Source organism: Pelobates fuscus, chromosome 3 (assembly GCF_036172605.1).
Source record: "Pelobates fuscus isolate aPelFus1 chromosome 3, aPelFus1.pri, whole genome shotgun sequence".
NCBI classification, from domain to species: Eukaryota; Metazoa; Chordata; class Amphibia; order Anura; family Pelobatidae; genus Pelobates; species Pelobates fuscus.
In genome coordinates this window covers 272,174,073-272,197,268 of record NC_086319.1, presented here as the reverse complement: position 1 = coordinate 272,197,268, position 23,196 = coordinate 272,174,073, and positions in this window count along the sequence as shown.

Here is a 23,196-nt window from a genome sequence, read left to right as displayed (position 1 = left end):
AGCAACTTATCTTGTCTGCCCCTCCCATGTGACCGCGGGAGTCCTCTACAATGTCCTCTGTCCACTGCCGGGCACGGCGTGGCGTTAAGGTCTCCTCCCACCACCACCATGCCAGGAGGTAGGCCGTTCACCATCTGGGTCATACTGTCCCAGAAATCTACCGAGGGGTCATTGGGGGCATAAATATTTAAGAGGTGAATTGTATGAGAGTATAGACAGCCCGAAACTAATATAAAGCGCCCACCCGGGTCGGCCGTAACAGTACCCACCCGCAACGAACACCTGTGGTGTATCAGCACCGCTACCCCATTCCGCTTATTTAGAGCCCTTGCTTCGTGCACGGACCGAAAAGTATGATCCCTAAGCGCAAATTTTGCTGCGGCCGGTATATGTGTCTCCTGCAGGAATGCTTCATCCGGGCTCTTACGTTTGAGATCCCTAAACATAAGGCGGCGTTTGCTCGGAGCATTAAGGCCCTTAACATTTAAGGTCAATAAGTTCAAAGACATTGTAGTTTATTAAGGGAATGGCCTAACCTCCCGACCGCAGTTGTCTGAGTCCGAAACTTAAGGGGTAACAAATAAGATATCTTTGACAAAAATCCACCCGGGTCCCACTGGCCGAAGCCGCGCATCGAGGTACCATAATGTATAACTGCATCCCCTCCCACGGGGAGTCTCAGGAAGGTAGGGGGGAGGGGGATAGGAGAGGAGGGGGAGGGAGAAAGAGAAAGAGAGGTAGAAAAAATAAGAAGAATAAAGAGTAAAATAAGTAACAATGAGAACAAACACCTGGTCTTACCTGTAGCCAGGGATATTAGGGGAATATGTTGAAGCTCCACCAGAGCCCACGAAAGGCTCCAGAGTAGCCAAAACATAGACCAACAATAATAGAGCACCCCTAGGGTGCCATTCTAAAATTATACTAGAAAGACGACGTGCATTACTACGCCATCAATAACAGTCCGGACCATAAGGTCGGGTTAGGGGGAGATAGCGGGAGATAGCCTTCCCACCCCGTCGGCCACGGCTGCCAGAATCCCGAAGCCCCCTCCCCCCCCCCGCAAGGGCCCCCCCCCAAGTCCGGCAAGCGGGTGGAGGGGGGAAGACATATACCAGGGAGACATCCTAATTAGCCAAAGGCCCCCAAGGGCCGGGGGAAACCCCTCGGGAAAAGGGTACCTCTCCCTCCCCCCACGGGACCCCCTAGCTCAAGGCCACACATCCTACACATTCTACACGCCCCGAGAAGCGGCCACGAGGATAGTAACACCCGCCCGCCCCTCGGAGCGCGAAATAACAGAGATGGACATAAACATATAGATAACGTAATTTCTAGGAGTTATACTAAGAGGGCAGGGGTCCAGCAGGTTAATCCCGTCGCATAGGGAATAAGGGGGGAAGGGGGACCATCGCAACCCCCCACCGTCCCAGAGGGGGAAACCACCCCCCCCCAAGTGAGCCAAAAGCTGTACGTGATCGAAAGGATCCAGGCCTAGGTTAAGGGACAGATCAGGGCATGCCCAGAGATGACGATGCAACCGTGTGTCATCATATCATATTACACGTCAAAAGCCCCTACCACACCCGAGAATCCCCAACCCACCCCCCAGATCTGTTCCAAGGCCCCCAGGCCCGGAAAGCAGCATTCCAAATCGGGTACATGTGAAAAACGAATGAAAAACATAGTGAAAAAACACAGTGAAAAAACACAAAGCGCATTATCGTTTGCTGTCATAATAGTCCCGCAAAGTTGGTGAGGCGCAACCCCCCAACGACATGCCACAGGCCTCTCCCATCCCCGGGGCGCAGGAGCAGGCAGGCTCTGGGCTAAAAACAGTGGGCCCATAGGGAGAGACTGGCGTGAATTAGTAGCCTAAGCTTAGAAATAATGACAACAATAATAATACTAGCAATAATAGCAAAAACCCTAGCCCGCCCCAAGGGTAGATTGCCCTCCCGAGGCAGTGAAAAAGGCCAGTTCCGCCCATCTCGGGGGGCCCCATTACATATATAATAGACCCGGGCCAGACCCAAAAGCAAAAATGAAAAAATGAAGGGAGCGATATATGACCCCCGCAGCCCGCCGACCCAAACAACAGGGACCCACCCAGAAAATCTCACCACCTGGAGCCTCCGGTAGCCGACCAACAACCGCGCAGAGAAGGCCGTCCTCACTCGCCAGCCGCATACCATTCTCTAGGGAGGGCCTGAAGGACCTCCGCCGCCGTTCCCGGTACCGCGAAGCCCTCCGGAGGTCGGATCCCCAGCTCTTTCAGGAAGCCCGCCGGGTCGCCATCTGCAAATAAAATTTTGGTGCGGCCATCTTTGAAGGCCAGCAACCGAAAAGGGTGACCCCAGGCGTACTTAACTGATGCCTGTTGTAGGAGTTCAGTAATAGGGCGCCAATCCCGTCTCTTCCGCAGGGTAGTCGGGGTTAAATCTTGGTACAGGGCCAGGTCAGATCCCCTATACACAATGGGGCCTTCCCTGCCCCGTTTCATCAGGGCCTCCTTTGTCTGGAAAGACAGGAACTTTATTATGACGTCCCTCTGCCTTTTATCAGCTGCCCTCCTGGCCCGAAGCGCCCGGTGTGCCCGTTCAATGTGCCACAGATGGTCTGGCACCCCAGGAAGAAGTGGCTTAAAAATTTCCAGAACCACTTCTATGAGGGATCCCTCTCCCTCCTGTTCCGGGAGGCCACGCAGGCGAATATTGTTCCGCCGAGACCTGTTACCGAGGTCTTCAATCGCTGCCTCAGCCGTTAGCAATTGAGTTGTCATCGCGTTGATCCGGGCAGCAGAGTCGTTCTGAGCCAAGACAGTGGTCTCCATCCGGCTTTCAAGCTCCGCCGTCCTCGCGCCCAGGGCCTGGATCTCGGCCTTCACCTCAGCAGAGTTCCGCGCGATTTCAGTGGCCAGGTAAGTGCGCACCTCTGACAATTTGGCAAGTACCTGACTTATGTCTGCCATCGGAAGCCCCAGCGTTGGCACTGCTTCTCGGGCTCGAGGGAGAGCGCGGCGTCCCCAGGCCTTCCCGTCCGCCATCTTGGGAGCTCATCCGTGCAGCACGGGTGGCCGCGAACATTTCAGGGACCGATGTGACCGCCTCCGACGGTTTTTTCGTTTGCTTCCTCGGGGCCTTTTTATCCATCTCGGTTCCCCCACTCAAGCACTTCAAGTTTTCAGCAAATTTCGTCGAATTTCGGCTTATGTAGGCTGTTGGCACCGTGGCTGCAGCGGAGCTCTATCCGGACACGTCCAGCTCGCTCGGCTGCTAGCCACGCCCCCAAGTATCATTTTTTTAATGACTAAAAAAAAAAATCTTAGCAACAGAAGTAAAGGATTCATCTTGGTATGGACCCAGTCAATCTTATTACTCTACTTGTTATTATATTTGTGCATTTAGATGAATGTAGTTTTGAATTTTCATAGCCTTTCTTTGACACACCAGGGTAGTCTTAGCTATGGCACAGGTCACGGCCATCCTCGCCCCGACGATCCTGGCACTGAGGGCTGGATGGGGGATGAGAGAGGGAGTGAATGCTGGATAGGGGTGTAAAGGATAATGAGGGCTGGATGGGCAGGAGATGGGGTTAATGAGGGCTGGATGGGGGGTGAGGGGGATTAATGAGGGCTGGATGTGGGGTGAGAGAAGGAGTGAGGGCTGGATATGGGGTGAGGGAGCTTAATGAAGGCTGGATGGCATGTAAGAGAGGTAGTGAGGGCTGGATGGGGGGGGGTGAGGGGGTTAATGAGGGCTGGAAGGGGAGTGAGTGGGTTAATGAGGGCTGAATGGGGGTGAGGGGAGTTAATGGGGGTGGGAGAGGGAGTAAGGGGGATTAATGAGGGTGGAGTAAAATGGGTTAATGAGGGCTGGATGGGTGAGGGGGGTTAATGAGGGCTGGTTGAAGGATGAGGGGGATTAATGAGGGCTGGATGGGGGGTGAGAGAGGGAGTGAGGGTTTGATTTTGGTGAGATGGGTTAACGAGAGCTGAGTGAGGAGGGTTAATGAGGGCTGTATGGGGTGTGAGAGAGGGAGTGAGGGGTGGATGGGGGTTAATGAGGGCTGGATTTGGGGTGAGAGAGGCAATGAAGGCTGGATGGTGGGTGAGAGAGGAAATGAGGCAAATGGGGTTGCGAGAGCGGATTAGGGATATGGAGGGGTACAGGAATGATACAAATGGAGGCGCTGGGGGAGTGATACTGTCAGGTTGTCTTTGCTGTTTTAAACAGCAACCCTTCCTTTTTCTGTGTCTGAGTTTTCAGCTGATATTAACGATCAGCTCCTTCAGTATGTTGCCACGGTTACTCACCTGATAGTAGTAACCAGCCCTGCTGCTAATCAGGCAGCCTATTTAAGCAGCAAATCCCAGTACCTCCTTGCCCTTGCATGGTCTCCTGTTCCCCAGAATTTGCCTTGTTCCTGTGTGTTCCTGTGTGTTCCTGTGTGTTCCTGTGTGTTCCTGTGTGTTCCTGTGTGTTCCTGACTCTGGCCTTGTTTCTGACTTCGCTGCTCTCCGTTCTCCTGATCCTGGCTCGTCTGGCTACCCGCTTTGGTGCTGACCTCTGCTTGCCTCCTGGACTTTGCTTTTGGTTATTACTTTATTTGTTATTTATTAATAAAGGTGTTTTTGCATCTAGTTCTGTCTCTGTCTGGTTCCTGGTCCCTGACATTACACAAGGGCCATGAATACAGATGGTACAGGCAATACACCTATACCTAACCTATTTACTTGGTGGGACCAGCAGAACCACCATTTGGACCAGTGTGCACAGGCTCTCCAGACCCTCCTGATTTGTAATGCACATCTGGATCCAGCACCCGGCCAGCCTGCGATTGCGGCCGCCTCTGCTTCACCTCCTGTTCGAACACCGGTTGTAGCCTCCAAACCTGTTGCGGCTAGAGGAATGACTGGGTCTGTCCCACTCCCTCAGTATTTTGGGGGCAACCCAGCTCAGTGCAAAAAATTTGTAAACCAGGTTAGTGGATACCTTGAAATGCTTCCCCAGGCATTTCCTACAGACAGAAGCAAAGTCCAGTTCATGATTTATTTGCTATCTGAAAAAGCCCTAGCTTGGGCAAAACCTCTCTGGGAGGCAGAGAGGCCCATTATTTACAATTACCCTGAATTTGTTGCGTCCTTTAAAAGGGGTTTTGAAATTCCAGCTCGCTCCACCTATGCTGCCAAACAACTCATGTCTAATGCACAGGGCACGAGAACAATTGTCGAGTATGCCAGTGAATTCCGTACCATGGAAGCAGAGGGTGGCTGGAACAACGAGACTCTTGTGGCTGCCTTTTCACATGGGCTCTCCGACGTTATTAAAGATGAGATTGCAGCCAGAGAATTACCTAAAGATTTCGAGGAACTGATATCCTTTGTCATCCTCACTGATATCAGACTCCGAGAGAGATCCTCATTCAGGAAGCGCCTGCGGAGGCCTCCTGTATATTTGGCACCAAGCTGTTCTTGTCCACCCAAGCCTCCCTCACCTCCCATGCTTCTTGGTCCTGAGTCCTCTGGCAGTGTGAAGCCGAGGCAGTTAGGCTTCTCACACCTCTCTGTCGAGGAGAGAGCCTTTAGGAGGAATGAGGGCCTGTGCCTATACTGCGGACACCAGGGTCACCTGTTAAAGTCTTGCCTCCCAAGATACTGTCAGGGGCAGATCCTGGGTGGTCTTTATGCAGACCCAGAGATATATGATGACAAACCCATGGTGCCTATTATCCTCTCCTGGCCTAATTCATCCATTAAAACCCGGCATTGCTTGATTCTGGGGCCGCAGGCTTGTTTATAGACTGTGCATTTGCATCGGAGCACTGTATACCCTTACAGCCTCGCAACTCTCCACTAGCTTTTGAAGCCATCGATGGCAGACCAATACAGCCAACCCACGTGACCCAGGAGACTGTGCCCATATCTGTGGCTGTAGGGGCTCTACATCAAGAGATGATCCAATTCCAGGTCATTTCCTCTCCATATTACCCGGTTGTTTTGGGATACCCTTGGCTACAGAAGCATAACCCCACAATTGATTGGTGCAAATCTGAGATATTATCCTGGTCCCAGCAATGCACATTATCTTGTCTCCGGAAACCGGTCAAAGTTTTTGGGCACATTTTCTGCCTCTTCCTTACCCGCTGAGTATCAAGAATTCCAAGATGTATTTGACAAGGGTCAAGCCAGCGTTCTGCCGCCACACCGTTCTTATGACTGTGGTATCGAAACTCCAACCTGATGCCATTCCTCCTCGTGGCCGGATTTATCCGCTGTCTGTAGAAGAGAATCGAGCCATGGAGGAGTATGTTACCGATGCATTGTCAAGGGGATTCATTCGGAAGTCGTCTTCTCCTGCCGGGCCGGCTTTTTCTTTGTGAAAAAGAAGAGTGGCGAGTTGAGACCCTGTATCGACTATAGGGGTTGTGGCGGAACCCACCTCGCCACTGGACATTGGAGGGGCCTGGCTGCCTGCCTCTTACCTGCTGACTATGGCCCCTGGGTTATTTGGGGCATATTGTACTGTATATTGCTGCTACTGGCCCTTTTAACAGCATCTATGGACATATTGGGACTTTTGGGACTACTGTCCCTTTAAGACTGTGATACATATTCTAGTGTACTGCCTGTAATATTATATGTGTATTAAGTTTAACCTGGGATATGTATGCAGCATTCAACTGATTGTTCGGTAGAATCACTCCATTCATTATATTGAGTGAAACTACCGAACAACCAGACCACCCAGGAATAAGTGTGCCTCCAATTACAGTTTGCAACAATGTTGCAAACGGGTAATTGGCAATCAGTGTAATGTATTCTTTGTCCTCTGGGTGGCCGCCATTCGGGAAACAAACACGTGGCGGCGGCCATCTTAAACTACCGAACAGCGGTGTTTTGCCGTCGAGTGTCTGGAACTAAAATCGGACACTTGACTAGGCAAACACCGCTGAGACCTCCATACTTCCAGAAATTCGTATGGAGACTACCGAATGACCCGCCGTTCGGTAGAAAGAACCCCATAAACAAGGGAATTCATTCAAACCCTCTCCAGGCTCTATAACACAGGCAATTCGCCTGTTTTCATTCCCTTGTTTGTGACCGACCGCAGGGCCAAAATGCATGGAACTGTTTTCGGATACTTTACCCATGCGGTCGGTCAAATCTTTGGAACCCCATATCTCACGAACCATTCATCCGAATTACTTGAATTTTGGATATGTTGTCCCCCTGAATAAGGGCTATCCAGCGATGCTGGATTTAAAGGTGTACCCCCGGGTTTTGGGGTACATCCAGAACTTGGCTGAAAAAGTGTACCGGATAATTGAGTTTAATGTTATCTGAGGGGAGGGGATGTGTGGGCTGAACCATGTATGTGATTGGTTATTTTATGCCTCCCCCTGGGTGTGGCCTGTATGTGGATTAGTGTAATAAAAGCCAGGCTGGATGAGCCAGTCCAGAGTTCCTGTTTTAACCTCAAAGTGATGTGTCGTCTCATTATTGGGGGAAGGATTTATTGTATGCTGTTCCAGTTGACTGCTAGGGGTACAAGCCTATTCGTATGGTTCCTATTCAATGGTCTACAGCATTCATACGCTTGGGAGAATTTAAAGGTTTCTTGGATTCGGTGATTATGGTGTCTGCCAGAGTGCTTGGAGCCCTCAGGAAGCACTAGGAGCATCCATTAACGGAGGTACTCAGTCGGGGTGCCAGGCGATCCGTTACAGGGGTCTCAATCGTATTACTATTAAGAATGCCTACCCATTCGACCGCCTCAAGGGAGCAACGGTCTTCACTAAACTTGATCTGAGAGGGGCATATAATCTCGTCAGGATAAAAGAGGGCCACAAATGGAAAACCGCATTTAACACCAGGAGCGGGCATTATGAATACCTAGTAATGCCCTTTGGTCTTTGCAATGCTCCGGCGGTTTTCCAGGAATTTATAAATTATGTCCTGCGAGATATGCTGCAGCAATGTGTGGTGGTTTATCTTGATGATATACTTATCCATTCCACATCTCTCGAGAACCATCATGCAGACGTTTCTTGTGTTCTACAGAGACTCAGAGAAAGTAATCTTTTCAGTAAATTGGAGAAATGTGAGTTTAACTGCAAACAGGTCACATTCTTGGGCTACATTATTTCAGATGCTGGTTTCTCTATGGACCCAGAGAAACTTTCTGCTGTACTACAATGGCCTCGACCTACGGGTCTTCGCTCTATACAGCGTTTTCTTGGCTTCGCCAATTATTATCGGAAGTTCATAAGCAACTTTTCTTCCTTGGTTAAACCTCTCACGGATATGACCAGGAGAGATGCTGATCCACAACATTGGTCACAGGAGGCCATTACTGCCTTTGAGTCTCTCAAAGTCGCCTTTGATGCAGCTCCAATACTGGCACACCCTAACCCTGCCTTACCATTCATTCTTGAAGTCGATGCGTCTGAGACAGGAGTAGGCGCCCTCCTGTTTCAACATCCTAACCCAGAGAGCTCCATGCATCCGTGCGGGTATTTCTCAAAGAAATTGAACCCGGCGGAATGCAATTACCAGATTGATGATAGAGAACTTCTAGCTATAATTTTAGCTCTCAAAGAATGGAGGCACTTTCTTGAGGGCACTTCAGTGCCAATTCTCATCCTCACAGACCACAAGAATCTTACATATCTTTCCGAAGCTAAGCGGCTTTTCCCCCAGCAAGCAAGATGGGCTCTCTTCCTATCAAGATTCAATGATGTGGTTTCTTATTTGCCCAGTTCTAAAAACATTTGGGCTGATGCCTTGTCTCGACAGTTCTCTCCTCCATCTAGAGAGGAGATAACCCCTACTCCTGTGATTCTTCCGGACCGGATACCGGCCACCATCAGTACTAACCTCACCCCTAGGCGAGCAGATTCTGGCTGCACAAATTAATGCTTCTCCAGAGAAACCTAATGGCTGTTGTTTTGTACCTATTCATCTCCGTACTAAATTATTAAGTACATATCACAACCCCAAAGCAGCTGGACATCCAGGCAAAAACCAGTTGATCTGGTCCGTCTCTCGGCAACTTTGGTGGCCTAGTCTCCATTCGGATATCACCGCTTTTTTAGCTGCCTGTCCTGTATGTGCTCAAAATAAAAACCCCAGGACACCCTCCAGGGGGTCTCCAGCAAGCTATACCTAATGGTGAATGACCATGGATTCACTTGTCCATGGATTTTATCGTAGCTCTTCCAGCAATTTTTGCTTGGGAGGTCTTTCGTTTGCATGGGTTACCCAAAGTAATAATTTCTGATAGGGGTAGCCAGTTTGTGTCCAGATTTTGGAGAGCTTTTTGTACACAAATGGGAATTCAGCTTTCCTTCTCCTCGGCCTACCACCCGCAATCCAATGGTGCCGCGGAATGAGCTAACCAAGCCTTGGAACAGTTGCTACATTTCTGACCATCAGAACAACTGGTCTGATCTGCTATCCTGGGTGGAGTTTGCCCACAATAGTGCGATTAATGCCTCTTCGCCGGCTATCCCCTTTCTTGGCGAACTATTGGTGTCAACCGTCCATGTTCCCTGATACGTTCATGCCACAGGGGATATCTCATTGGAGGAACATCTCAGGGAGCTCCGTTCTACTTGGGTGCAGGTTCAGAACTCTTTGCAACTCACAATGCAGAACTACAAACTCCAGGCCGACCGCAGACGCCTTCCTGCACCTACCTATCAGGTTGGAGAGAGGGTCTGGCTGTCTTCCCACAACCTACGGCTCCGTGATCCCTCACAAAAACTGGCACCCCGCTACGTTGGGCCATTTCGTATACTTCGAAGGGTTAACCCTGTAGCTTATGCACTTGACCTTCCTGCAAACATGCACATCTCGAATGTACTCCATGTTTCCCTCTTTAACCCCTTAAGGACACATGACATGTCTGACATGTCATGATTCCCTTTTATTCCAGAAGTTTGGTCCTTAAGGGGTTAAACCCTTGGTATGTAATCATTACACCACCTCAGTGCCATGTCCACGTCCTGTTCTGGTTGATAATCATGATGAATATGAAATACGCAGCATCATTGACTCACGAGTGTTCAGAGGACAGATCCAATACTTGGTGCACTGGAAAGGGTACGGTCCAGAGGAACGATCCTGGGTTCCAGCCTCTGATGTCCATGCACCATCCCTCCTTCATTCCTATCACGCCCGCTTCCCCATGAAGCCTGGACCAGCCAGCAGATATGGGGGGAGTTGTTGAGGGGAAGGTACAGACAGGGTTTCTTTGCTGTTTTAAACAACAACCCTTCCTTTTTCTGTGGCTGATATTAACGATCAGCTCCTTCAGTATGTTGCCACGGTTACTCACCTGATAGTAGTAACTAGCCTTGCTGCTAATCAGGCAGCCTATTTAAGCAACAAATCCCAGTACCTCCTTGCCCTTGCGTGGTTTCCTGATCCCCAGAATTCTCCTTGTTCCTGTGCATTCCTGTTTGTTCCTGGTTCCTGACTCTGACCTTGTTCCTGACTTTGCTGCTCTCCGTTCTCCTGATCCTGGCTCGTCTGACTACCCGCTTTGGTGCTGACCCCTGCTTGCCTCCTGGACTTTGCTTTTGGTTATTACTTTATTTTCTATTTATTAATAAAGGTGTTTTTGCATCTAGTTCTGTCTCTGTCTGGTTCCTGGTCCCTAATAGATACAAATGGAGGCGTGGTGGAATGAGCATAGGAGACACATGGGAGGGAACATGGGGGGGAAATGAGACACATGGAGAGGCTGGGGGAAAATGAGACACATGAAGGGGCAGGGGAGGGAAATGAGACAAATAGAGGAGTTGGAGGAGGGAATGAAACACATGTGGGGGCCCCGGGACAATTTTTGCACCGTGGCCCGGTGGTTTCTAGTTCTGCCTCTGGGTAGGGGCATTCCACTTCGAGGCATGATACTCCACTCTCTTAAGAGTAAGTGTTAACATTGACCGTGGCATATAACAACCCTCTATGGTACTTTTCCTTGTAATATAATTCATGAATAATTGTACCCCCTAGCAGGAAGCAATGACACTGGAACATTTTTCAAGGTCATTTTAAATATCCCTACCTAGGTAGCCAGACTTTTTTTGAATAGGTCAAACCTTAATGATGGATATAATTAAAAGACTTCTTATAGGTCATCACCAGTTGAGTCATGTAGTGGAGTAGGAAGGTAGCTTCCTGCAATATTGTACGCATTCTCTGCCATATTGAGCAAATTAGGGGGCACTCCCACCAAATCTATAGTACTGTGCCTTCTGCTTGGAGACACCTTCAGCAGCTTCTGGAGTGCGTGGGGATAAATGATTACAGTATCTGCGGTGTTCTGTGCCAGAATGTTAGTAGTTTATATGCAGATTTTTGTGTTTTGGTAGAGAGGAAGCAATAATGAATGCAGTCACACATCTTAAGCTATTGTGGTTCAGAATAGATCTGACCCATGGTTTCCTCCCATTTCCTAAGAAAAATTGTTGGTGGTAGTCGGTTTTGCTGCTGAAACACTGCGTATAGCTGGGATATACCGTGATCTAAGGTATCAGGATCAAGGCATATCGGTAATGTGGCCTTAATATAGGGGTGTGGTGTTACCAAAGATCTATTGTGTGGTCTACCAATTAGTGTAATCTCTTTCTATTTCCATTGTTTATGAACTCCATTGTTAGCCCACTCCACTACACGAAGTAGGTGCACCGCCCAGTAATATGATTTATCGTACAACATGCCAGATCCCCCCATAGGTTTTCAGGAAGGCAAGGTATGAGAATATTCTAAATAAGAAGGAATGATTGCAGTGAGGGAAAAAATGCTGCAGGAATAGAAATAGGTATGGTTACAAACAGGCATAGCGATCTTGGGAGTAAATTCAGAGATTTTACTATTAACATGACGTAAAGTCATGATTTTATTAACGACACAGAGGCAAGTATTATGCTGCACTCTTTCTCTATTTCCTTCAGCAGCAAAGAAAAAAATATAACATTAACTCAGTATGATAACAATAAATAGCATGAGAGGTATATCTTCCTAGCGACAGGAACAGCCAATCAGATTCCAACAAAGACAACATCGAACATGGACAACCAGCCAACCGAAAAATGGGAATCCTCAAGAAGAGAATGCCAACAGAGATGTGAGGCCAAAACCAAGCTGTAATAGAGAGGAGAAATATGGTAATATCCAAGTATAAAACTGGATGTATGTATAGGACGTATTACATGACGTATAATTAGACAATATTAGTTCAGAAAAGTCTAAACTTAACTGTAGACAATCATAAACTGAATAATACCATACTCGAAGACTTACTGTGAAGTCAACTTACCCATATCCAATCAGTCCTTGGGTTGGGAGTGATGGATAATACTCGCCTCCGTGTCGTAAAATCATGACTAAAATCATGACTTTACGGGGGGCGGGGCCGGACCACCAAGCTGGACGGTCGCAAGACAGACCAGCTTCTGCAAAAAGCTAAACCATTAAGCCATAAAAACACGATTTTTGTCCCTTCTGCTGACCAGCAACAGCGGCCCTCGACAGGCAGAGTGCACTGGATCCAGGGTGAGGCTGGCTCACCGAGTATTAGTCCCCTGGAGGAGAAATCTTCACTACCACGGTTGAGGCCTACTCCGGCGGTGAGTGGAGCGGACGGCCGCCGCCCTGCTATCCCGCCCAACAGTGCCAGGTGATAAACCTAAGATGGTGGAGGCCGCGCGCAACAGCACCAAGAACAGAGTGCAAGAAAGCAGTCCCCCCACATCAGCCGCAACCACCGCGGATCAGACGCACCAACAAATCTGACACCCACAAGGACCAGCGGCACGCACACACCCTGGCACCCTAACGGGTCACTTACCTCTGGAGCCTCATCACAAGCTCTAGGCTCCGTTAAGGAGATGGACCAGCAACCGACGGCGGAGAAAGGGGCATAGCAAACCAGCGCTCACCTAACAGCAGAGGCCATCAGCCCTTTTACCCCGTGACACGCCGCTCTCCAGGCCGGGTCCATCGAGACAGATGCCGCATACCACTCCCAGACAGTCGTGCAGCACCTGCCAACCAACCCCGCGGGAGTCGCAACACAGGCAGACCGACAGACAGCAGCAGGAACGTGCTGATCCCACAGAGGGCATAAGCTAAACAGAGACACAAGGGGACTCTCTGAAAACGACCTCACTAATCGTAACTTGTCTTAGTGTAAACATGGTAATATCGAAATGTTACCTGTCACAATGCACCAGCCTTACTCACTTTACTCATGTGTAGCTATAAGGGCCCAAAGGGTGACATGTTTACCTCTCACATCTAAAGCATGTGTTCAGCGAATAATAAACAGAGCATAATACGTGCATGTAGCCTTATCCTGTACCTATTATACCAAAAAATGTGCACTGCCTAGCAACTACCCTATCAGTTATATATGCCAAGCAGCTTGAGGAATGCCGTTGGGGTACCTGGAGCCAGTTTGTAATCATTATATGCACTGCAAAAAAATATTTATTTATTTTTAAAAATCATGACTTTATGTCATGTTAATAGTAAAATCTGTGAATTTTATTAAGACACGAAGGCTCCTATTATGCTGGTTTAAAGCTGGGAAATCACATTTCCCGCGAAGTGTTGAATAGGCCAAAAATAAAAATCATGGAAAGTGGACTCTGAAGACCAATCGGTCGCTTTCAAGATATCTTCTAAGCGCCAACCAACTAAAGAGGCTTTGGAATCGATTGCTCCCCGAACTAAATGGGCCAGGAACATAGATGTATCAATACCGGCTAACTACATTTGACCCATCGAGCCAATGTGGGTGTAGAAATGAGATGATACTTTTGGAACGAGATGAAAAGTTCAGGTATTGATGGATTCCGCAAGGTAGCGGTACGACGTTCATATTCATGTAGGCATGTGACCGGGCATAGGAGAGGCCAGATACAAACTCAACCATACCATGAGATGTAAGTTTCCTTGAAGAACCAGGGGGTGAAACAGGGCGTCTGGATCCAAAAGGAGATGATCGAGGGGTGGGAGGAGGAGAGATAAGTCGTGAACCATCTCTCAGAGGGGTGGAAACCATGGCTGCGCTGGCCAAAGTGGGGGGGTCACAATCACCAGGGATCCAGCTTGGCATCATAGGTGCAGGAGGGAACAGGAAATTAGTGCGAAGGGAAGAAAAGCGTAATTCCTTGCTGATGACCAATCCTGTGTGAAAGCATTTTACATAGTTACATAGTTACATAGCTGAAAAGAGACTTGCGTCCATCAAGTTCAGCCTTCCTCACATATGTTTTTGCTGTTGATCCAAAAGAAGGCAAAAAACCCAGTCTGAAGAACTTCCAATTTTGCAACAAACTAGGAAAAAATTCCTTCTTGACCCCAAAATAGCAGTCAGATGTCTCCTTGGATCGAGCAGCTATTACCCCACTAATTAGAAATTATATCCCTGTATGTTATGTTTTTGCAAGTATTTATCGAATTGCAGTTTAAACATCTGTATAGACTCTGACAAAACCACCTCTTCAGGCAATGAATTCCATATCCTTATTGCTCTTTTTTTTTTTAATATAGTTTTTTATTAGAAAATTTTTTCCTTTACATATACAACAATATACTGGTCTCATATTTTGTTTAGCAGACAAATACAGAATCACATAGCATTCTATTAAATTATATATCATCAAGATTTGTCTTGTATTCAATTATAGCACAGTATATATACGGACATAGTCTACAATCACAAAAGAGAAACAAAAACACAAACAATAAAAGCCCCACACCAAATCTAGAGCAACCTGATCGATTAGTTTCAATACTCGCTTATATGTATTTTATTATCACTTATCTATATTCCTCGCTTTCCATATGTCAACTGCTAAATTTCGAATAATAATATAATCAAGAAGGGCTATTGGAGGAGCAAAATAATATCTTATATTTATACAGCCAATCACCATACCATTGTTTTTTCTTCGAGTTATCATTGTTGATCATCTCGTGTTCCATAGATATTTGGAACAGGACCTGATCAATCAATAACCGTTTATTATACGGCTTAGATGATTTCCAATGTCTCGCTATAATAATTTTAACAGCAACTAAACAATGAATAGCAAAACAAATGTCTTTTTTTGCATCAAATGACAGGTTTAGATGTAAAAGAGCAGAAGCGGCATTCTCCGTAATTCTATTAGTAGTCACAGTTGTAAAAATATAAAAGGCCCAAGACCATATATATTTGACAGCTGGACAGGCCCACCAAATATGTATGTAAGTACCTGGATGAGAACCACATCTCCAGCAAGTTGGATCGGAATTATGGAACATTCTCGCCAATCTTGCCGGAGTATAGTACCATCTGTGGAGGACTTTAAAGTGGCATTCAGACAGATTCAAACAGTGAATATATTTATTCACCAGGCTCAAAGAGACATTCCAATCGTCCAGAGAAATCTGCAGTTCTAGTTCTTGTTCCCACGTCTTAATCAAGCTGTGGGGAGACTCCTTAAGAGCTTCCAACATTGATGCTGCAGCAGACATAATCTTATTAATAGATTGGAAATTAAATATGACCTCTAACTTTTTAGCAAAAATGGAAGATGATTTAATCACGTTTTTGTGAATAAAGTTTTTTATGCGGAGATAAGTAAAAATTTATCTGCGAGGAATATGCAGAGAATCAATAATATTCTGGAAGGGTAGGATATTGTCTCCCTGCATAATTTCTGCAATTCTTATTCTATCCGCGCAGACCCAATTCTTTAACGAAAAGTCTTGTATAAGTAGTTGGAATATATCCAAGGGACATGTCTTAGGTATCATATTTATTAGGCCTAATTTTTTTTTAATTAGTATCCACTCTTCTAATATTTGCGATAGTATCGCTGAGTTATTTATAGGCGAATTTACTAAATTTTTACTTGTAGCTGTCCACATCAAATATTGTAATTTATCTACATGGGCCACGTTCGCCTCCATAATATACCATGGTTCCAAGACCTGTTTAGGGTCCTGAAGGAAATATATATGCCTAATAATGTTAGCATGATAACTATAAAGAATACTAGGGAAATGTAGGCCTCCATTTGTCAATTTTTTGGTTAAGATCTTTTGGGCAATTCTTGGTTTTTTGTTATTCCAGATAAAATTGTTGAAATATGTTTGGATCATCGCCAACCAAGGTCTGGAAACCCCAAGCGGAATCATGGAAAACAAATATAGCCATTTAGGCAAAATATATGAATTAATGATGTTTATTTTTCCTTGCCAGGAGTTTTCTAGATTTCTCCATTTTCTAAGTTTGAGGTTCATATTTCTCATAAGAATCGAGATATTCCGCTCCATTATTTCTGACACTTTAGATGTTATAACTAATCCCAGGTAGTTTATCTGTGAATCGGTCCATATAAATTTATAGCTTAAGACTAAACTATTTACTATCTCATTATTCAAGTTCATAAACATTGCCGTAGATTTATTTATATTTAGCTTGAAATTTGAGATAGCAGAGTATCTATCGATCTCAAACATTAAAGATTTTAAAGACGACTCAGGGGTAGTCAACGTAAGTAGCGCATCATCCGCATAGAGAGATATTTTAGCGTTCAACGAATTGGTTTGTACACCTTTTATTAATGCATTGTTCCTAATGTTAATAGCCAATGGCTCTATAGACAAAATATACAACAGAGGAGAAAGAGGGCATCCCTGTCGCGTACCGTTTTTGAGTGAAAACCACCCTGCTGTGATGTTCGGACCCACAGTTCTGGCGGAGGGAGAAGAATAGAGAGCCATGATGGCATTGTGTATCCAGCCCATGAGTCCAAAAGCCTTAAGGGCTTCACTAAGATAGCCCCACCCGACCCTGTCAAATGCTTTCTCAGCATCTAATGACAGGGTCAGGAGGGGAAGCTCATTTCTATTGGCCCAATCTATAATGTCGATTATTCTCCTGGTGTTGTTGGATGCTAACCTGCCTGGGACAAATCCAATTTGATCAGGGTGAATCAGTGACGAAATAATTTTCTTAATTCTATCGGCAATTATTGCCGCGTATAGCTTCATGTCTGTAATGATTAACGCTATGGGTCTATAATTACTGGGGTCAGAGCTTAATTTATTTTGTTTCAGTATTGGAATAATATTCGCCTGCAACAATTCAAATGGAAAAGATTTATTTAGGGCTATTTGATTAAACATTTCTGTTAAAGGATTACTTAATAGAGGCTGCATCTGTCTATAATACATATTCGTAAAGCCATCTGGTCCCGGAGTTTTGTTAATAGGAAGTCTATTTATTTGCAATTTGACTTCATCCTCCGAAATGGGCCTATTTAAAATTATTAGGTCTTGCGGTGTAACTTTAGGAATCTGGGTACAGGCTAGATAATTTTGAGTATCGTTTAAATTAGGGGACAGTTTGAGATTGTACAGGTCCTCATAAAATTGATTAAATCTCTCCCCAATTGCAGACGGTGTCGAATAGATCCTATGTCCATCTGTCAATTTTTCGACTCTATTTTTGGCATAGTGGTTTTGCAGTCTTTTTGTCAAATTTTTATTTGCCCTGTTTCCCGTATAATAATTGTTTAATTTTAGTTTGTGAATATTTAATTAGATTTTTTGCTCAACCTTCAAATTGATCTGTTTTTTTAAAGTATTTAGCTTAATTTTTAATTCTATAGATGGCTTCTGTTTGTTAAGTTTCGATATATTATAAAACTCAATGTATAAATCGGTCAGGGTCTTACCATTAAGAACCCTCATTTTATGGGCTAATTTGATTAAGTAACCACGCATAACGGCTTTGTGTGTACACCAATTATTTGCCGGTGTTGTATCAGAGGAACTATTTTCTAGCCAAAAATTATTTAATAATTGAATTAATTCCTTTTTATTGTCTGCATCATTAAGAAGAGCATCGTCTAATCTCCATGTAGTACGGGCCATAGGGGATTTATTTCCAAGATCCATTAATATGAGGCTATGGTCTGACCATAGACTCTCTCTGATTTCAATTGAGTTGCACAGAGATATCGAATTTGCGTCAAGGAGACAGAAATCAATGCGAGCATACGTACCGTGCACACATGATTGATGAGAGTAATCTTTATCAGTGGGATGTAATAGTCTCCATATATCATGGATATTATATTGTTTAGAAATATTGTAAAGTCTTTTAGCCTGCTTAATAGTTCTTTTATCACAAATTTTTTTTGAAATATGCGTCTTGTCCATTTTAGGATCCCATACGCAATTAAAATCCCCCGCTATGATTAAATGTCCCTTTGATACTTTATCGACTCGGTCCATTATGGTAGCAAATTTAGTCATAGGATCAACATTCGGCAGATAGACATTGACAAGAGTGTAGGTCACTTTATCAATAATGCAAACAATAATTATGGATCTCGCTTCTGGATCCAATTCAATATATTTAATTTCCAACTCTATATTACAATTAAACACAACTGCAACTCCTCTTTTTTTGTTCTCTGTTAGTGAGGCGTGGACAATATTAGAATATTTATGCCCTCCCCATCTTTGTTTGATATCCTTGAGCCAATGAGTTTCTTGTAAGAATGCCACCTGTACATTGTGCTCATTAAGAGTATTGAATAGTCTTCTCCTTTTTTTATTAGTATTCATGCCCTGAACATTCAGTGATAAAAACCTAAGCATCTGGAGTTATTGAAAATTGCGCATCTATTAAACTAATCGACGCCCCGATGTCTGGAGGCAAGAAAGCTTTAGTATCATTAGATAAGATATCTTTGTCAAGGGTATCGTTTGCTCTAAAGAAAAAGGACAGAAAAAAAACACCCATAGAAAAACACAACAACAAACATATTGCACCTAATCTCGCCGAATAAATTCGTAGTAGATTCAGCGTCAATACACAACATAAAACAGACTTAAAAAGAACATAGTTCTTTTTTCTCTTTTTTAACCCGTAGATTTCTGATTGAAATAGAAATCAACGGAAACAGTGTAGTAGTACTACACCAAGAGGGGCAACCCATCGAAAGGCAAGGGGAAGGAAAAAAGGAAAAAGGCAGCCTCGTAGGATCATGCTATTTCCAATAGATAGAGAATAAAACAGTGACCTCTTCTAGTAACGAATAGACAAGATTCCAATTATTTCAGTTAATTTCAAACGTAATAAACGCATTACGTATCAGCCTTTATTGTATACCACTATACATCCGAGTGGCATAGCATACGGACTCCTGATACAGGATTGTCCGTGTGCCCCTGCCACTCGGTAGTGGTTAGGCCAAGCCTTACACTACTTAAGCATAGTGAGTAGTGATAGAAAATTTTCATTTATATCAAAACCCTATGTCCTTATATTGCATGGTGTTATCTATGGATAGGCCAGATATCCTTAAATGGTTTATTCCCAACTTTAGGCCGTAACCATAGATCTGATTATTCTATAAAAGTGCTGTTAGATACACTATGTTGTGATCATCACCACGGAACAGTATCCATTATTATAGATCTATAGGATCATAGCATCTCATTGTGTAGTTATGTTCGATTATATCAAAATATTTATGGGAAGCCACTTATCCTCGTCGAAAGCACAGTCTAAACATTGTGCGCCACCGTCAATAGGTCAACCATAATAATTAAATTATTCTATGGTGACACCATTACACACCTTGTATAATATTTAACATCTTACAGAAATGTAGACAATATACAAAAAAAAAAAAAAAAAAAAAAAAAGGGTCATTTGTGTTACTTCGTGTCCGGATATCTACACACAAACCAGACCCGAATTCTTTATAGTAGTGTTAAATTGACGTTATAGTCATTATATAGTGTCTCTCAATTAGCATCTATCTAGCCTGCATCAAACCTATTACATACATTATTATTATTTATCACCTCATTTGGGTCATCCAAATTAGCTAAATTGTTCTGTATAAGTGCTATTACATATATTATCCCATACTCAACCCCATAGAGAAATATTAATTGCAATACCTGTATTAATGAATCGTGCTATTATATTATTTCGACCTATCTGTGCATAGGCCTAAAAAAAAAAAAAAAAAAAAAAAGATAGTGTTATAGTGGTACAATTAGGCTAGTAGACATTATACAGTGTGTGGCAATTAGTGTCCAAAATTCCCAAAACATTGCAGCAAACAACCAATTTACTTTATATCTATTATTTGCACCCTTGCGTTGACCGCAATAGTTGGTTAAATTATTCTGTAGTAGTGCTATTACTTTTTACGCTTATTATACTTATTATACGATTATTATACCCTTATCATCTCTACATATCAGGAGACTAAGCAACCACCACTCCAAAAATCCTGTTATCTAATCATATTAATAACCTAACACACCTAAACCGTGAGAAAAAAAAAAAAAAAAAAAAAAAACACAGCTAAGTCAGATAGTTAAACAACTGCCCTATCTATTAATCATCCTGATTCACCCTCCCCCCCCTCCCCCTAGCCCCAGAGAGCACTCTGGATCTGCTATAGTAATTTCTTGCCCCTCAACCATTCAAGTAAATCAGAATTTGAATCAAAAGTCTCTCTTTTTTCTTCATGTGTCAGAGACAGCTTTAGGGGATATAGCCACCTATATCTTATGTTATGAGCTCTGAGAATTTGGGTTACTGAGCTGAATAATTTCCTGTTTTGACGAGTTTCATACGATAGATCCCGAAAGACCTGAATGTTTTGGAAACGTCCAGAATTACTTTGCCCAGTTCTGACAGAGTTTAGAATTGATTCTTTGAATTCATAAGAAAAAAAACACGCAATAATGTCCCTTGGTAGATCTTTCTGCATAGATTGGGGTTTGAATATCCTGTGGCACCTTTCTATTATTTGATCATGTGGGTCAAACTGAATTCCCAATGTTACAACAAAGTCCAGCAGAATTTGTTTGGTGTCTTCTTGTCTATCTTTCTCCGGGATATTCCTAAAACGTAAATTCTTACGACGACTGCGATCTTCCAAATCAATTAATTTATTTTCAAGGGCCAAGATCTTGCTTTGGGCCTTCTTATTCTCATCTGTAAGAGATTTAACTTGGAAGTCAATTGCTTTAAATTGGTCCTCCATCCTTTGGATATTGACCGCAAGGAGATTTATCTCTTGTTTAAATTCTATTTTTATTTCTGCCGCGGTCACCGCCAATTCATTCTTAATTTCTTCCAAATGCGATCTTAAAGTAGTGCGTAATAAAGTAGGGGTAATTAGATCCTTTTCCATAGTAGTTAACCCCTCGGGTTCACATGCATCAAGAGTAGAGTCATTAGCATTATCTTTCAACTTCGGGTTTTTGTGATGTTGAGGGGAGAAATAGGCATTTAATGACTTGTCCTGTGAGACCTCTCTCTTATCCTTTCTTGATGAGGATTTATTCTCAGTGGATTTCTTTGAAGCCATATTCAGTTGTATTGTATTGCCACTTATATTATGTGATATATAGGCAGAGGATATATATAATTGCAAAGTATATATATTATATTATGTGATATATAGGCAGAGGATATATATAATTGCAAAGTATAATATTATAATGTGCACATCAAAACTTTAACAGTGTCGAGAGCCCCAGCTGCGTTATTCAGCTGCGATATTCAGAAAAGAAACATAAGTTCTCCCACATGGTTATTTTGAATACTTGCAGCCTTAGGCAGCAATGCTAGGCTGAAAACGTTTAGGAGAGCTCTCAACTTTTCGTTTGGACAGATTCTTAAGGTTAAGAAACCACAACCCCTGTCACTCTAAGAAGTAAACCAGGTTCTTGACAGGAAAAAAAAAAAAAAAAAACAACCTCATAGACCACAGGTGAGGAAAGTTAGATTAGTTGAAACTGATTCTACCAAATGTTCCAAACATCCAACACCCCAAAAAGAGAAAAAACTGAAAAAAAAAAAAAAATCACAGTTAAAAAAAAAAAATATATCCAGATTTCTGTCTCAGGAAATGAGCAGGGTAATACCCATGTTGGTCCTTGGGGGCTAAACAACCCAGTTCCTTCCAATAGTCTTTTTGTTATATCAGAATTGTGGCAGTTTTATGGCAAAACAAAAAAGAAAGCAGCCACGTAGAAAATGAAAAGTACCTTCACTTGAGAGGAGAGAAGTCTCACCCGAGGCAGAGCCACAGCAAAAGCGAACTGCCGTTATTATATGCTGAGTTAAGGGCTATGTTGAGGGGGGGGGGAGCGGTGTATGAGCCTCCTAGGATGAACCATCAAAGCTGACGCGAGGATGCCGGCAGGAGTGCAGACGCCTCATCAGAGAGCGGCCGCTTCAAAGCCCGCCATCACCCGCCATCCCCCTCGCCGGCGGTTGCCCCTCCTCCTCCGTCACGACGATACCGCACGTGGGCACGTCCGCACGTCAGCACGTCATAACGCGTGTGATTCCGCCTTCCTAAGCAAATTCTCAAATATCCTTATTGCTCTTACTGTAAAAAAAACCTTTTCTTTGCCTTAGATGAAATCTCCTTTCTTCAAGCCTAAATGTGTGACCTCGTGTCCTATGTATAGCCCTGTTTATGAATAGATTTCCAGATAATGGTTTGTACTGGCCCCGAATATATTTGTATAATGTTATCAAATCCCCTCTAAGGCGCCGTTTTTCCAAACTGAAGCTTTTGAAGCTTTTGCATTTGAAGCTTGTGCTGTCTGATCTGGTCTCCAACTGATAAAGCGGGGTAGTTGCGTATTCAGACGTGAGGTGAAAAGATCTATATCCAATGGGCCCCATAGGAACTGGATGTCTTGGAAGACACTGGAATCCAACTGCCAGTCGCTCGAATCTTTGCAATGTCGGGAATACCAGTCCGCCGTGGTGTTTGAGAGGCCAGGGATGTATTCCGCTGTAACTGAGATGCCTTAAACCAGGCAGAATTGTCAAAAGTCCAATGCCATGTTCGCTAGAACTTTAGATTTTGTGCCTCCCAGGTGGTTGATGTACCGGACAGCTAAAATGTTGTCCATCTTCAGGAGAATAGAGCATTGAGATAAAGTTGGTGAAAAACTGCAGATTACAAATAAGCCGGCTAGAAGTTCCAAGCAATTGATGTGGAGGTTAGATTCCAGATCTGACCATCTGCCACTCGTAGAAATATCTCCACAGCGAGCTCCCCAACCGTGTAAGCTTGCGTCGTTCTCTATTATCAAATCTGGAGTTGTGCCAAAAATGACACGACCGT